Source organism: Periplaneta americana, chromosome 3 (genome assembly GCF_040183065.1).
Source record: "Periplaneta americana isolate PAMFEO1 chromosome 3, P.americana_PAMFEO1_priV1, whole genome shotgun sequence".
Lineage (NCBI taxonomy): Eukaryota > Metazoa > Arthropoda > Insecta > Blattodea > Blattidae > Periplaneta > Periplaneta americana.
The window spans coordinates 103,324,429-103,341,291 of record NC_091119.1 but is presented as its reverse complement, the minus strand read 5'-3'; the positions used below and the strand labels follow the sequence as shown (position 1 = coordinate 103,341,291).

Genomic DNA, 16,863 nt, shown 5'->3' with positions numbered 1-16,863 from the left:
GTCTCAAATTCCCGCACCTCTCCGCCAGCCACCACTTTCACAGCAAATTTAGACCCTCATTTTCGGTGTGAAATTGGAGTCGGAAGATTTTTCTCTCTTTTTTTTATAATATGTATGACTCGACTAGAAACCAAGAATGTAAATTACCTTGTACCTTAACGTGGTAACGCAATAATACAGAAATATCTAAACTAACCAAACCTAATGTAATCTATTCAAAGCTAGTAATCTAACAAAACATAACTTTAAAAAATCCAGTGTACACTAGCGTGGAACTTTCGTAATGTCACGCTTAGTTATGTTGGCAAGCCTGAAGAAGCAGCTGTAAAACAATAGAGTTGTATTAGCGGAGTACGAATGGAACTACCTGTGCGCTATTTTGGCCAAAATTAATTGACCCTGAAATCTTACTTGTCCTCAAATTAGTATCAATGGCATTAAAATGGCAATGTAAATAACTGTAAACAAAAAAATTACATTGTTAACCCTCCTATAGTTTATATACCTCTGATTGAGTTCTATCGTATATGTACAGTAGGCCTACAGCCTATCTATTATCAGGCAGTACATTTCACTTGATATGTGTCAGAGGAAGAACAATATATAAATCCTTGCCCTTTAAAAGAATTCCTGCGTACGCTATTATCTTTTCTATATACAGTATTTTTACATAAAGAATCTCGTATAAACTCTATGCCAGGTCTTTCCCTGAGGACAACATAGTACGGTACTAAAAAGAATACGAAAATGACATCCAGTTCATTTAAAGTTTGCTGGGAGTCAAATTCGACGTCGCTAGGTTTCGTACACACTATTTCATTAGAAACCATGTTATTTTTCTTCGTAGGTCTACCGGTAGGCCTATTTAATATTTTTGTGATTTCATTTACTCCAAGGCTGATAACTTGGTAACTTCCATTGACATTATATAGAAAACATTAACAGTTTGGAGTTCCGCAAATAATTTTGAAGATTACAATAAACTGATATTGTATAACGTAACATTTATAGCAAAAGAGACAAAGAAAAAACTCTGTTAGAAGAATTCGCGTCACGCTTTTAAAGCATTGTGTAGTGCCTCCTGTTTAATATACACAGAGTTCACTGGGCGGAACTGATCAACTGACAATCTCGTAATAATTTGTATCATACGGAATCTGACTATAATAATAATAATAATAATAATAATAATAATAATAATAATAATAATAATAATAATAATAATATAGTATGAGTGAATGCTAATATGATACATAGTGTGTAACCAATATAGCCTTTGCCTATGATATAAACCGTAATCAAGAATTCCTGCTAATAAATTTGCAGTTACCAAGGAGAGATGCACGGACAATCTCTGATCAGCTAATAATGTCTCGTAATTTATAGAAGTGTTAGGGCTACATAAATCAGAATGTTACAGTGTAGTAAACAGTACAGAAAAATAGTGGGGTGTGTGGTTTACCCGAACTAAGAGTTTCAGATAATTTTTTCACTTCGTTATTTAACGACGCTGTATCAACAACGAGATTATTTAGCGTCGATGGGATTGGTGATAGCGAAATAATATTTGGAGAGATGAGGCCGAGGGTTCGCCATAGGTTATACAACATTTGCCTTAGGGTTGGGGAAAACCTCGGAAAAAACGCAATCAGGTAATCAGACCAAGCGGGAATCGAACCCGCGCCCGAGCGCAACTCCGGATCGGCAGGCAATCGCCTTAAGCGACCGAGCAACGCCGATGGCTTTCAGATATTAGCCTAGTATCAGTAGGCCTAATAATGACGCGGAATCAGGCCTACTTCAGTTTATCCTGATGACGTAAATATAGCGAAAGTTGATAGTGATGCTACAAGGTAGATAATAAAATTAATCCCTTCACGATCACATCGCCAAATAAAATTAAGCAATTCAAAATAAGGAGACTGATTTTAAAATTTCACGCAGGTAATATTTATTTTCCCAAATATAATTAAGTAATTACGAAAGCCAGCTATAACGGCCGGGGGATCGTCGTATTAACTACACGATAACTCTATTCTGGTTGGATGATCGTCCACCTCTGCTTCGGCATGTGGACGTGAGGCCAGCAGCCGGCTGGTCGGTCGTGGTTCTCAATGGGCTGTGGTGCCTCGGATCATTATTATAACGAAGTAAACGTTTGTTCTGTGAAACTGCCGTTAACTGAGGGAGTAAAGGCTTACTGCCTTGCGACATTTTATAAATGCACGAACACTATAAATCGCGTTAGAAATACTCACACAGCTAAATTAAATTTAAAACTAAACTCAACGGTGATTCGATTCTTCCGAACAAAACAGCTGGCTACCACGTGCTAACGTGAAAAAGTAGCGACATGCAAGCATGGGCTCTGGGTGGCTGGTTTCAGCGGTTGCCAGGGTGACACCTTGAAGCCGTTTAACTGTCAATACTTTCTAGTTCTGTATAGAATAGACTGTATGTACGAAAACCTGGTTTCTATTCTGAAAAACTTCAGGTTTACAGCGTCGAAAAACATGACTGTACCGTCAAAGGTTTTATAAACGCCGGACACTGAGGCTCGAAAGCAACCCTACTTTTCTACGGACATATGGTGGCCTTAATAAAGCTTTATTAACGGTAACTATCTCGTAACAAACACTTGAGCACTAAATCTAAGTAAATATTTTTCATAAGGAGTATAAGTTCAGATGTTGATACAGCGTCGTAAAATAACCCAATAAAATAAAAGATAAACAGTCCAATAGCTAAATGACAGCTGTGAGTAGTGTGGGATGAAGATTAATGCAAATACGACGAAGACCATGGTAGTAGGAAGAAAAATAAAGAAGTTAAACTTGCAAATTCTAAATGAGACAGTCAGTAGAGCAAATGGACAGCTTCAAATACTTGGGGTGTACTAGGACTTTAATCTGTGTTGGAAAGAGTGGGTGAAGAAAGAATGATGCTGAAACTGATCAGAAAGAGGAAAAGGAATTGGTTGGTCACTGGCTGAGAAGAAACTGCCTACTGAAGGATGCACTGGAAGAAATGGTGAACAGCAGAAGAGTTCGAGGCAGAAGGAGATATCAAATAATATACGACATTAAGATATATGGATCATATGAGGACAGAAAGAGGAAGACAGAAAATAGGAAAGATTGGAGAAAGCTGGGTTTGCAGTAAAAGACCTGCCCTTGGGCAGAACACTAAATGAATGAAACAATTCGATATGAAATAAACCTTGCATTTCGAGAAATGACGCTTAGTACGGTTGAACGAAATACAGCGGTATCAAAAACATTTTCCTTACATTTTTATTGTAGGCCTACCTTGTTTGTTGGAATAGTCATGAAGCTCAATACGTAGTAAATATGCATCCATAGATAGTTGCTAACCACTAGGGTCGCTAATATCGCCTCATTACCAGAGTCCGTGGATATACCAGAGTAGCGCAATCACCGAGTCGGCCGCCATTGTTATTCCTTTTTAACACGCGTGGGATAGGAATATTTAAATTAAAACTCAGATATTTTTAATTTGAAGGGCAAAAACTTCTAAAGGATCTTCTTACATTTTAGAACATTATTGTCAGTCAACGTACTAATGTATAAAAACTTCATTTAATAATTATTACAGCATAAATATACATTTAAGTGTTCAATATACTCCTTCATAAACGTCACAGTTATAGGTATTATAGCAACATGAACTTAATAAATTACAAGTAACAAATGAAAACAACAATGTTGCAAATAAAATAACAATAAATCTAAACATTTCCAACTGCATTCCTCGTGCAAACTCTCCGACTTCCGCATATAAGGGGACACTATACTGAAATTTCTCGAAGTTCATTAGTTTTAAGAGTTCACAACAGTGAAATCAATAACTACCATACTTACGAAATTCACCAAATTTTGATCACTGGTATATCTGCTTAATAGTGACAAGTGTACAAAATTGCATCTGACTATGCTACGTGGTTTGCATTTTATTAATTATTTTATTAAAATATTGAACTGCTTTATATAAAAAAGTCGCTTGCATTACAATTGACATTATTCTTAAGTGATTTTCACTTATATGGCTCCTTACATACATGGAATCAAAGCTTACTATAAGGTTTTGCAGTAAAATTAATAAGTGAATTATTAGAATTTTTTATCTAAAAAAATATAAAAAAAATAATAATCATAAAAATTCCTAGTAATTTACCCATTCGCTGTACAGAAAATTCCAATAGTAATGTTTGTTCCAATGTATATAAAGAATCTTATAAGTGAATATCAATGAAAAATAATGTAAATTGTGACGCAAGGGACTTTTTGCATTAAGCAATACACTATATAATTAAGTTATTAATAAAATGCAAACCACTTATCATAGAGAGAGACGAAATTTTGTACATGTGTTATTATCAACCAGATATACTAGTGATAAACATTTTGTGAGTTTAGCTTTAAAAATATGGAAGTTAGTAATTTCAGTATAATGTCCCCAAGGATACACTGATGTGAGATTTTGTCATTTTTGGTAAAAAAAAATCGTTTCTTTGTTTTTATCTTTAAAAATTCATTTATGACCTAAAGATGCCCTCTGCCAATTTTCATGACCATACGACCAGTCTATCAGCTGTTTAGGGTCACATTTTTAAAAGGCTGCGGGCTCTGACTGTTAATTTAAATTCTTCGTTCACGACCTCCACTCTGAATTCTGCGACCATTTTGGAAATTACGCTATATTTCATACATTATTTATTATATTAGATTTCCGATTGAGCCAGTGTAGCTTATCGAAATATTTCTTCATAGAATCCAACAGGTGTTAGACCTACTTCAAAGACTGGTTTCCTTTAAAAGATATTCAGTTACAAAGGAGAGCACAAGTCTTATGCATGATTTTTTAGAGGTTTTTGAATATGTTCTTAACAAAACTTACTATCAGTATTATACCTAACACTCATTTTTTGTTGTTTAGTCAACTGTCCGAAGACAGGTTTGAACCTCATAAGTACTACCAACAAGGCATCACTCATGAGACAACTAGGCCAGGAGGTAATGGGGTAGGGTGGCAAGTTTCTTTCCCCCTCCAATGCATACTTCGCCGATTAGCTACATATTCCACTAAATCAGACTTCAGATGCTTACAAACAATTTTCCTTCCTCTGACACATCTCATATTATATATATATATATATATATATATATATATATATATATATATATATATCAGCCATAAGAGATATTTTTTAATATTAATTTTTTACGCTCGAGTTGAATTTTTTCTGTTTTTACACTTTTAGTGCATTGAATATTTTTAATTATTTGTTTAGTAAAATAGAGAGGAAAATTGTATAGTAAGTTTCGTTTCTGAAGGTCTGACACGTATGTAGACAAAAATTCTGGCCAAAATAGTAGCAATTTTTGAAAACTTAAATTTACACAATTTAAAATTACAAATTAAAAGTACAAAATTTCATATATCTACCTAGAATAGTTTAGAAAATTGAAATTTCACATCAGTCTAACCTTAATAGGGTTTCTAGTTTCTACGGTCTCTGTATTTTCCAATCGAGCCAAACAATACAATCTTGTCTCAAGAATGAATTCAGAACTTCACAAATATATTATGTCATTCTTGCAAATAGCAAATAGGATTAAATTCATAAATGCTTGATTTGAAAAGGAGAAGACGGTAAAAATTTCACAATGATCCTAATTGTACGTGATTTTCATTTGTTTTATGTAGAAATATCATTGCTGAAACAACTAAAATTCTAGATTAGATTTATAAAAATATTTTGGGGCCCAAATTTTGAAAATATGAATATCAATATACAGTCATTCATTAATCTTACAATGTATGCTCGCTTAGGTAGCGGATCGTTCCTTTTTATATTTATAGTCACTTCTTTCCTTTTTCCTTATTTCTTTCACCTTGTCACAGAGAAAACAAATGTGCGCTTTTTTTCAGTTCTCTGTGAACAGTTCTGAACACAGCAGCACTACATTTTTTCGCATTTAAATTACATTCTTTCCCTATACAACTGTATACTGCATAGTGCGCGCTGGAATAACAATGGCGGATTTGTCGGCATTTGCCGGCTCAAACGATTGCGGTACTCTGGATATCCACGGACTCTGCTCATTACAGACAATGCGAAATAGTACCGGCACAGTCTATTCTTCCTAGCACCCTAACAACTCAAGTTTCGAGACTGTATACACTAGACTATGACTATACCATGCAGGCTTTGCTTAAACATGTTTTAGTTACCATGGTAATATTTTACAGTGCATATAGGTACAATTAGGACATATTATGTAGTTACAAATGAAAGGAAAATATTTTTGACGTCACTTTACTTCATTAAGACTTTTTTTATTTTAGTTGGTTATTTAACGACGCTGTATCAACTACTAAGTTATTTAGCGTCGTTGAGATTCGTGATAGCGAGATGATAATTTGGCGAGAAGAGGCCGAAGATTCGCCATAGATTACCTTGCATTCACATTACGGTTGGAGAAAACCTCGGAAAAAACCAAACCAGGTAATCAGCCCAAGCGGGGATCGAACCCGCGCCCGAACGCAACTTCAGACCGGCAGGCAAGCGCCTTAACCGACTGAGCTACATCGGTGGCTCACTATGATGTTAAGGTGAAACGAGCGCATCTCGAATAACAATTGCATTATATTTTACAAATAGAATGTTAACTACATAATATATACACGAGTAGTAGGCCAAAACCACAAAAATTATAATAAACTCGTTTGAATTAATGTGTATCTTTTAAAAATATATCAAGATGAAAACTGGTACAAAATACAGGCCTAATTTTATTATGGCTCCCCTATTTTCGTGATCAAAGGATATTCCATCATAAGCTATCTGAGGAAGCCACATTGGAACAATAAACTGACCAATTAACTGGTATTTCATAATACTATTATCATTTCTTACACAAACGCAAAACTGGCTAACGAAATTTTTTAAACGCTACATTGTGCAGCAAACTAATGCAATACATGATACTGAACTAACTTTACCATTCTACCGTATCACAGTTTTCGTGAGATTTTAAGAAACACTCATCTTCAGAAAATATCAAATATAGAGTACAATAAAATGTGTAACTAACCTTTCAACTCACGAAGACATTCTCAGGCCGTACATTTATTCATATCCTCCATTATCCAACACAAAAATTAAACCACACGCACAACATTTCACTGTCACAATCACGAACTGCACATCCACGATTCTCCCTCGTTCGGTATGACATCATTCAGAAGTACCAATAACGTCATGCTTCTAATAAAATAATAAAATGGCACTGCGCTGCACTAAGAAAATTCATATGAAGCAAATTAGTATAATTAGCACAGTTAATTCCATTTATGTATGTTCCTATTCCTTTAAACATCCAAGAAAACTTGATAATTTACTAATTGTCTGAGTTGTTTTCAAATATATTAAGTTGGCCATATCGTTGTACTACTTCTACTGCATTCCATCATCCAATCAGGTGCAACTTTATACTCATTCTGCGTTCTGCTTTTTTGTAAGTAAAAACATACGCAATAGCCTACAGTTAATATTTTAGGAATTGAAACGTAAGCAAATCATTAATAGATTAACCCAGTAAATACAAACTTTAAATTAAAATGTAATAGCTGGGTATTCATTTGTTACGTTAGTTTTATAAGTTTAAAAAGAAAATTGTTTCGTAGATACAATGCGGAAGCAATTATTGAAACATATGTGGCTACCACAGCCACGATTGTTACGAGCGTCAAATCATAGCATGGGAGAGAGGAGAATCAGCTGTAGCGTGCAGCATTTAACCTGTTCGCAGCTTCTAAATATCAAATTATAGACCAATCATATAATAAATAGTATCTTTATTAGCTATTTAATTTACCTTTCAAGGCTATAACTATGAACGTTTCATTCTATTTATTCGTTCAAATCGATGCTTAAATAATACAAATCTTTCTTATCGCATATTATCACTAAGTGTCTGCCGTTGTGACTATATGTATAGCGCATATGCTTCCCAACACAGGACTGGGTGTTTATCCGTTGTCTTGTGATTGTTCTGCGATACCTCTGCGGTGGTGGCCCTGCGTCACGCCGATACCGTTTTCAGGAAGGTCCGAATTTGTGAACCTACCCGCAGTGGTGTGTAACTCGGATATAAGGGAGGTTTAGGGCCTGTACTACGATCGCCTGTTAAAGCTCCAGATTCGTATACTCCAGTTTAGCAATCTGGAAGTTAAATATTTTGTTCTGTACTACCAGCGGATTTTAACTGCAGGATTGTTATCCGGAAGATATAGTAACATTTTTATTACGTTGGCAATGAAGTTACTGAAAATGTAGTGAAATTTATTGCGTTGGTATACCTTTCCCCGCGTATTTCATGTTTATGTTCCGTGTTTATATGGTACTATTTATTTTGAGGTTTTATTGTAAGCATTATTGTTATTATTTATTATAATGCTGAAGCTCCAGCCAAGAAAATAACAGAGTGAAGAACAGAAACTTACACATACTGTATGAAGAAACTTTACATGGAAGCAAAAGGTAAGATTTTAAATGTTATGTTTCTTTTCGAATAGTAATAATTCCTACAATATGATAATATTTTGGTTTTAATTAGTAGGCCTAAAGAGGACGGGTGCGGGTTCCAGCAAAAGTGCGTTTGGGACTCCATAATCATTGTTTTATTCATGTGTAACTGCACAAGAAGTGTAGGTGGCAATTATTTTTGTATTGTAATTAATATTAAGTGTGCTTTCAGTTTGTTGTATAGCCTACATTATTAGTGAATAGGGCCTATTTCGGTAATTTGTTTAGAAATAATGTACTCACGGCTTCAAATCATGGGTCGAAGGCATAGTAACTCGTTTAAAAAGAAACGTTCACTGTTACTGATAATAATGAATGCTGTTTTTGGCCTGGGATTTCTAACCAACATTAGTACAGCAAGGTACACTGTTCCTAGCAAATTACCAATATTTCAGTATGTTAGGCCTACGTATTTTACTGTTAGTAAATGGGCGGATATTTTGTATTAGGCCTATAATACCATTCGATCACAGATAGGGCCTAACATTATTTTTTAAAAGAACAGCATGAGGTGGAGAGACGTTTCCACTAAAATGCAATATCTGTTGCTGCTACCAGTTCGACTATAATCACTCACTGTAATGCACATTCAACACCTCGTAAAATAACACAGAAACAGAAGATATTCAGTTTTTTCCAAAGTTTCTATGTACAGTATAGTCATGTTTGATATTGTACTGACAATCGTCCATTAAAAGCTCTTGCTTATTTAAGTATAGAAACTTAGATAAGGGAAAAAGAGAATTACAGTATATCTTCTAATGTTGTAGGTTGCATATGGAATTAACCTAGTTTTACTTCCTTTTTAGTAATATAGAATGAAGCATGGGAAGAATATAGTAACATCAGCACAAATACAAGGACCTGAAAACAGCTGAGAAGCAAATTTGAATTCTTGGAAAAGAACACAAAGAAAATTGCTGCTGCAGAGAGACAATGCAGGCTACAAACAATTGGAGCCCCTCCAACTGAAGCAAAACCAAATCCAAACTTAGCCAAGGTAAGTGATTTAATTCTCCTATCAATTGAGTGATTTCTCAGTTATTTTTATTAATATTCAATGCATAAGTTCACTTATATGTTAATTTATACAATTATTACATAATAAGCAGAGGAAATTGTATAACACAAGTTTGAATTCTTTTTATTTATTTATTCATTCATTCACTCATTTATTTATTTACTTACTTTTGTTACAGCCGAAGTAGTAACTAAACCAAGTTCCACTGATACCAGTGCAGCTAATAACACGAATGAGGTTAGTGTGTAAGGAATTAAGAGTCAGAAGAAGAGATGATGAGCTTTAGAGATAAAAGAAAATATTAGATTCTTGAAAGTTGTTATACAAATTTAATTTAATGTCGGTATTACTTTATAATACTATTATTTCTATTATTACCATTCAGGTTCACAGTGCAATTCTCTAGTTTTTGAAGTGAAACTGGACATCCCAACAATATCTCCAGGTAATTTGATTTATACTACAAAACATTCTTTCACATTCTACGTATGATCCTTTTCCAATCTGAAATAGCTGTAACATGTAAACACATTTTCAGCCAACATGTTGAAAATAAAACTAACACACATACTATATGAAATCTGCAGCAAGCAGTAGATAAATTAGATGCAAAAGTTAAAAAAAAAAATGTTAAAATATAAATTGTACATAATGATGAAATGGTCACAAGAAATGGATGTCATAAAAACTAAACATCATTGTATTATAATATTATGTGGGATTTGAGTGGGAATTTGAAATTTATAAATGTAGGCCTAAAAATAGAAAGTACACTAAACTGAAGAATTTATTTTGAGATTTCTCTGTAATGGGTTTGTAATTAGATTAGGCCACATTATGTTAAGTTGTATTTCAATTTTACCGTGAGGATTCTCATTTTGAAACTTGTGAATTATTTTTTGTGTACAGAAAAACTGAAAAATATCTTTTCATAAGGTAAAACAGAAACTGACTACACTCTATTTACAATAGAACTATTTGCTTGGTTTTCTCTCTCTCTCTTTTTTATTGCAGCTTCACTTTCTTATTGTTAAAAATGAGTTTGGATTAATAGCACGTTAGAAAATACAATACTGTTACAGCTGCTGACTTTGAAGTGTCCACACATTTATGATAAAACATCATCTTTCTCCAGAATTAAATATCTTATGAATTAATTCCACTCTTAAAATATTACAGAGTCAGCTGGTGCAGCAGGTGAAGGTCTTCCACTGTACGGGTATTTTCACAGTGTAATGAAAGTAAGTTTTAAGTGAAATTACTGGTTTATTCAGTGTAGGTAGTGTAGGCTAAACTCAGAAAGATCTGAATATAAGCATATATCCCTCTCTTAAATATTTCAGCTGATAATGGGATAATAGCTGATCGAGTTACACCCCAAGGATGCTTAAAAAAAAAAGAAAGAAAGAAAAAGCAAGCCCCTGAGGAATGCATTAGCCACATTGAAAAATCTTTCTCCATCTGTGAACTGTAAGTTTAATGTTGACTTACTTTTACTTGAGATGTTAGAAATTCATGAACTTCAGTACTATTACAGTGATTTCTTTAAAAAATACATTAGTTGAAAGTTGGAATCTAACATTATAACATAGAATGATTTGAAATAAAAGTAAGTCATATCCTCATGTTTGCAAAGAGATGGGGTTTGGAATATCAAAAGTAAGATTTGGAGTTTTTACATTACTTTTTCCTCCTCTTTAATGAATGGTCTATCTACAAAGACATCTTCAATTAGTGGCAGAAAGTAAATGCTACAATAATGACCCATTCTTTATGTTTTAACAAAAAATATGTTTAATTTTGTTGACCAGATTTGTTTGACCTGGATGACTGGGAGATTACTTCTTCTCATCCTTCTAATGGAGTGATAATCTCTTGCAGCTGTTCTTGATCTCTGTGGTCTCTGGCCTCTGCTTTATCTGCTAGTCTTCAGGATTAGGTTCGAGTCAGGTGATAATTATTAACTAATCTAAGGTTTCTGGTTGGGTTCGGGTCTGGTTCAGATCAGGCCGAGACGGGCCGGGCCTAAGAATTATGGCCCGTGCAGATCTCTAACAAATGGGGATTATAGCTGAAGTTGGCTCTGCCACAGTTTTCCAAGTTTTGTGTATTTGCATATGTATTTGTGTTGTGTTTAATTACAGTTACTATGTACTCTTATGTATTAGCCTGTATATTATTAATTTGTAAATATGACATGTACCATAGCATATATAATGAGACAGTGGATGTAATACATGATTATGCTTATTGTGTCTCCTGAAAAATGTCGTGTTTTGTTCACACAAAATAAATAAATAAATTTTAAATTTAATTGCAGCTATAGTGCATCTCTCTTGCTTTAAGTACACATTCACAGAGTACCTGAATACAATTGAAGCGTCAGCTGGAACAACGTTGTAAGTTACAAAATTTTCATTCGGTGTGTTTCCGTGTAATAATGTTGTATGTCATGTTACCTTGCTATACTCCTTGGCTTGCAACTGTCCATCAATGCAGTACGTGAAATTTGTCCACTCAAAAGTTTGCTACCCTCATAAGAACAAAGTTGTACGCATATACACATTTTTGCAGCTCCTGTAAATTTTACCAAATATAATTTATAACGTTGTTCCAGCCGACGCTTCAATTAATGTGCCTCTTGAAAAATGTTGTTTTACCATATTTTGCTTATGTAAAATAAATTTGAATTGCAGATACAGTGCATTTTTATTGTTTTAAATAGCCTACAGTGTACCTGGTCATAATTTTTAAAATGTATTTATCAAACCTTTGTGTTTGAATCATCTTAGCCTGTTAAGACATCACTGTGAGGGATCCAAGCAATAAAATATATATAAAAAGTAACGATATGAATATGTTTGCATACATGAATCACTAGGCCTAGCGTGAATGAAACAGCTCCCTTGCAAAACATAAATGCCAATTCCAAAACTTTCAGGAAATGAAGAAAAACTGTCACGTCTAAAATTTAATAAACTGTTACAGTTTGTTAAATAATAATACTGTATATAGCAAGCATATCTTAAGTCTGATTAATGAAATATGTTAGGCCTACTCCTACTGGTGAGCGATATATGCAAGGAAGGAGAAGGGAACTTGGCACCCTACCACATTATCTCCTGACAGTTGTCTCATGAGCAGACATCGGATTCTAGGGCAAATGCCTATTTTGTTTCTTTAGGAGAAAAGTAAAAATAATTATTAATATTTGTGTTTCATGGAAATTGAAAGGTATTCAAAGAGTTTTATAGTGCCCTAAAATGTCCTAAAACGGTTATTAGAGCCTAATTTGTTAATATTCGCCTAAAAATGCCTAACTCACTGTAAAGTTTCGCATTTTACTCTTACTTTTTATAATTTATACATGCATTCACTGCGAAATTTAAGGCATTTAAAAAGTGGAAAGTTTGCTTCACACCGGCCATGAAACCATTGATAAAGGAAACAAAATGTTTTGAATCTCACGACACTCGCAATAGATTTCACCGAATTTAACATGTTTGGAGGCATAAATGCCGACAAAGAACCAACCTTAGTTTTGAAGCAGGCAACAATCACAACATGTGCTGCTACCGATTCAGAGATATTCTATATTATAAAAATGACTGTTTTCGGTCTGAAACCGATTAGCTGTACTGCCCTTCAGAGTGTCATAAAATCACAATTTTTGGAGAAAGAGTGTTTTTGAAATACTTATGAAAAGTCGTAAAACTGCGAATTAATAGGGTAAACCATTACAAAATATTTAAAAGAAAGCCCTCCTAGTGTTAACACTACCAGGAAATGCAACAATAAGTGGAACTTTGTATTTTTGTCCAATTGAATCTCAATAACAGCGGTTCATTTGAATGCTCGTTAACAGTTGCTCTTTCCCTCACCTTATTTGTGTTGAGAAGTTTTGAGCGGTAGGACGTTTTCCTGTGAAGTTTAACGTGATAATGCCGAAAAATATAAGTGCAAAATCTACATTGATCCGGCAATGGCTAACAGAATATTCAGAATTCACTTATGATGGAAAAATAATATTCTGCAAGATTTGTAGTAAACAGGTATGCAACAATAGTTGAAATATATAAATTCTATTAATTTTAATGAGTAGGCCTATAATATTTATACATTGACCGAGCTATCCTGAGGTATAATTCTTTTTAAGACCACTACACTTTAACCTTTTGAATTCTCCAGTCAAACGTATGTACTCATAATATTCAGTTCTTCCTTACAACTTTGATAGCAATTGCCGGGATGATATTCTTATATTCTAATTGCTTAGCTGGCAGCTTTTCACGCTACTAATTTAGCTTCTTCTGCATGAAAGCGTGTGTGAAAGCAGTGAAAGATTGTCTGAATGACTCACGAGTGAAAAACGATATTGCCTACATAACATCAAACTTTTCTTTCATACCTGCAAGCATTGAACAATTAGAAAGTGAAAAACAATCTCTTTGTAGCCAAATAGCAATAGTAAAGGAAGCTCAAGTGAACATACATTCTGCTTTGGGCGAAACTGGGAAAAAAGTTAAAAATAAGAATGTAGGATTTTCATTGTTGGAAAAGGTATCAAGAGTGATATCGGGGGAAAGTGTAAATGTTCCAGTAAGTATTGATGTTTCTATTGTACCTAATTTAAAATTTGCGCCTCTCACATCAGTTTCGGTTGAAATAAGTTTTTCTGCTTTCAAAATGATTCTCAGTGACAAAAGGCAAAGGTTAACTGTGGAGAATTTACTGTGCAGATAATTATAATAAAGTCTGAGCATGGAACTGAGTTTCAATAACTTAAAATGAGTAATCTTGATATCAATAATCATTATTTCATTAGTTTCAATATATTAAATTTGTGCAGCTCTGTTTATAAATATAATATAGTATTCTTTTTTAATGTTTAAACATACTTTTTTGTGCGTATTTTAGTGTATAACTAAAAATTTCAGTGAAAGAAATAAGTATGATACCTTGATGTGCCTAAAATGCCTATTTTCATTAAAATAGAGCCTAATTTTACAAATTTTGAGCTTATTTTAGGCGCCTAAAACTGCAATTTTTAGTGCCTAAAAATCCGATGTCTACTCATGAGTGATGCCTTATTGGTATTCCAATCTATCTTCGGAGAGTTGACTAAACAACTAGCAGACACAAAATGAAACAGTTCTAGGAAAACTTTAATCAAGACCTATAATATATACATAAAACCTGTATTAAAATACTATTCAGAAGTATTCGTAACAGCATCAAAAAGAGACAGAATCCCTTGGGGGGGGGGAATAAGCCTTGCACTTAATTACTGGAGCAAATAAAACTACTCCCAATGAAGCATTAAAAGTCATCACTTCAATTAAACCAAGCAGCAAATGCAGCACTAGCTCGATTGACAACAGTTCCTGCTGTAACTTCGTGGACCCCACAAAAATCTCCTACTGTTGTCAATGTTCTCCCAGTGGCATAGAATCTCAATACCAGTAGTAGTTGGTCCATTGGAGGTAAGGCATTATTTCTGGAAAAATGTATAAACAATGAGATTTGGTTACAACTTTACCGGTAAATCTTTACAATAGCGTTACCAAAAGAAGGCAAGGACTCCCTACAGGATAGCCTGGAAGAGAGAGGTTTGGATGTAGTTTTGACATTTTTTTTTAGAAAATTGTAAATATATGCAAATCATACTAACCTGTCACTAACTCGATCTTACGAAAACTTGTCTTTTCCCTTTAATTAGTAAGAAAACACAGTAATGAAATGAATGTGTTGCCCTTCCCTGCCGCCTACCCTTCTATCTCGATAGAACGATCCCGCCTACCCGTACCTCTCCACCGCACTCCACTTTCACAGCAACTTTCCACCTTTATTTGGGAAATTGGTGTCGGCACTCAATTTTTCTTTCGTTTATGGTACATATGACTTGACTAGAACCGAAATATGTGAATACATTTGTATCTTAATGTGGTAACGCAATTGTGAAGAAATGGTAGTTTACCATATAAAGGATTTTGATATATTATATACTGTTATTATTTTTTATATAAAAGTATTTTGAAACTGTTATTATTGTAGGTTGCCCTATATTATTATATCAATCACCTTCATACCTTGTAAGTGCAACAGAACACCTGTATGAAGCAACATTCTAACCTCACTTCTACTGTATTACAGGTTACTGTACTTCAAAGTAATTATTATAGTGCTATTATATACAAAATATTGATTTAATACCTACCGAAATAGTGTAGCTTATTATTAACTGTGTACTTACGAGCTGTGTCTTGTTTCAGTTGATAATTGATTTCATGTAGTAGGTTTCGTTATTCGAAACTGTCTAAAAAATTTCTCGTCATCCCATTCTTCAAAATTATTTGGACGGGGCCTAATTCGTTTTGCTGTTCTGATATAACGAAGCATCTGCTCCAGAACTTATCATCAGAATCAGTATCAAAATTAAATTGATCCTTCAAATCACCAGCTGTACAACGTGCAGCCATCTTGATTTCAACACCGAGTTCCAACCTCCGGATAACGCCAATCTGCTACTCTGCCTCCCGGATTGCTAATCTGGAAGTTTAGCCTCCAGATTGCACATAACCAAAAGTCGTAGTACGCAATTACAACCCAACTTCCGGATAAATATGCCATCTGCCGGATAAGTTTAAACTAGAACTTTATCCGAGAGTCGTAGTACAGGCCCTTAGCAGAATAAAAAATAATTTTATCTAAGTGAAGGTATTCCGCGAATTGCGATAGGCAACTTCTTTACACCAAATCACGACAGCAGGCACTGCAGGTAGACTGAAAGGTGAAAAACCGTCTGTCTGCCAGTCTTGTTTCAGTGCAAAATGCAATTATGGAATAATATTATTACGTGAAGCAAAATTATCGTAGATGAAATATTATGATATATCAGTATTGTTTACGTACAGTGTATGAAGTAACTAATATTAAGTAAGTAACTATAAAATAAAATGACCTGGGCGGGCTCTAAGCCATTTGCACCAATTATCTGAATTGGGCTCCACGCCTATGGAGCCCTCGTACCTAAGCACAATGATTTTTATTTTCAGGACCAATCTATGAAAAATTAAATTATGGTATATTTAACAACGCTCACAAGTGCAGAGGTTATATCAGCGTTGCCGATATGCCGGAATTTTGTCCCGCAGGAGTTTTTACATGCCAGTAATTCTACTGAAATGAGCCTGTCGCACTTAAACACACTTAAATGCCATCGCCCAATCTA

General features: G+C 34.2%; 2 long non-coding RNA genes across 3 annotated transcripts; one reads left to right on the top strand and one right to left on the bottom strand.

Annotated features, from left to right (window-relative positions):
* Positions 1-8,192: 8,192 nt before the first annotated feature.
* Positions 8,193-12,664, top strand: LOC138696347 (uncharacterized). Of its 2 annotated transcripts, XR_011331350.1 has the most exons (7): positions 8,193-8,566; positions 9,421-9,611; positions 9,811-9,869; positions 10,018-10,077; positions 10,812-10,873; positions 10,976-11,102; positions 11,444-12,663. It is a non-coding gene; the product is annotated as an uncharacterized lncRNA (long non-coding RNA). The 2 variants fall into 2 exon arrangements; XR_011331349.1 differs by having other exon boundaries at positions 10,812-11,102; positions 11,444-12,664.
* Positions 12,665-14,776: 2,112 nt separating this feature from the next.
* On the bottom strand, positions 14,777-16,308 carry LOC138696346 (uncharacterized). The gene is made up of 2 exons (XR_011331348.1): positions 15,886-16,308; positions 14,777-15,129 (listed from the first exon to the last, which is right to left on the bottom strand). It is a non-coding gene; the product is annotated as an uncharacterized lncRNA (long non-coding RNA).
* Positions 16,309-16,863: the final 555 nt, after the last annotated feature.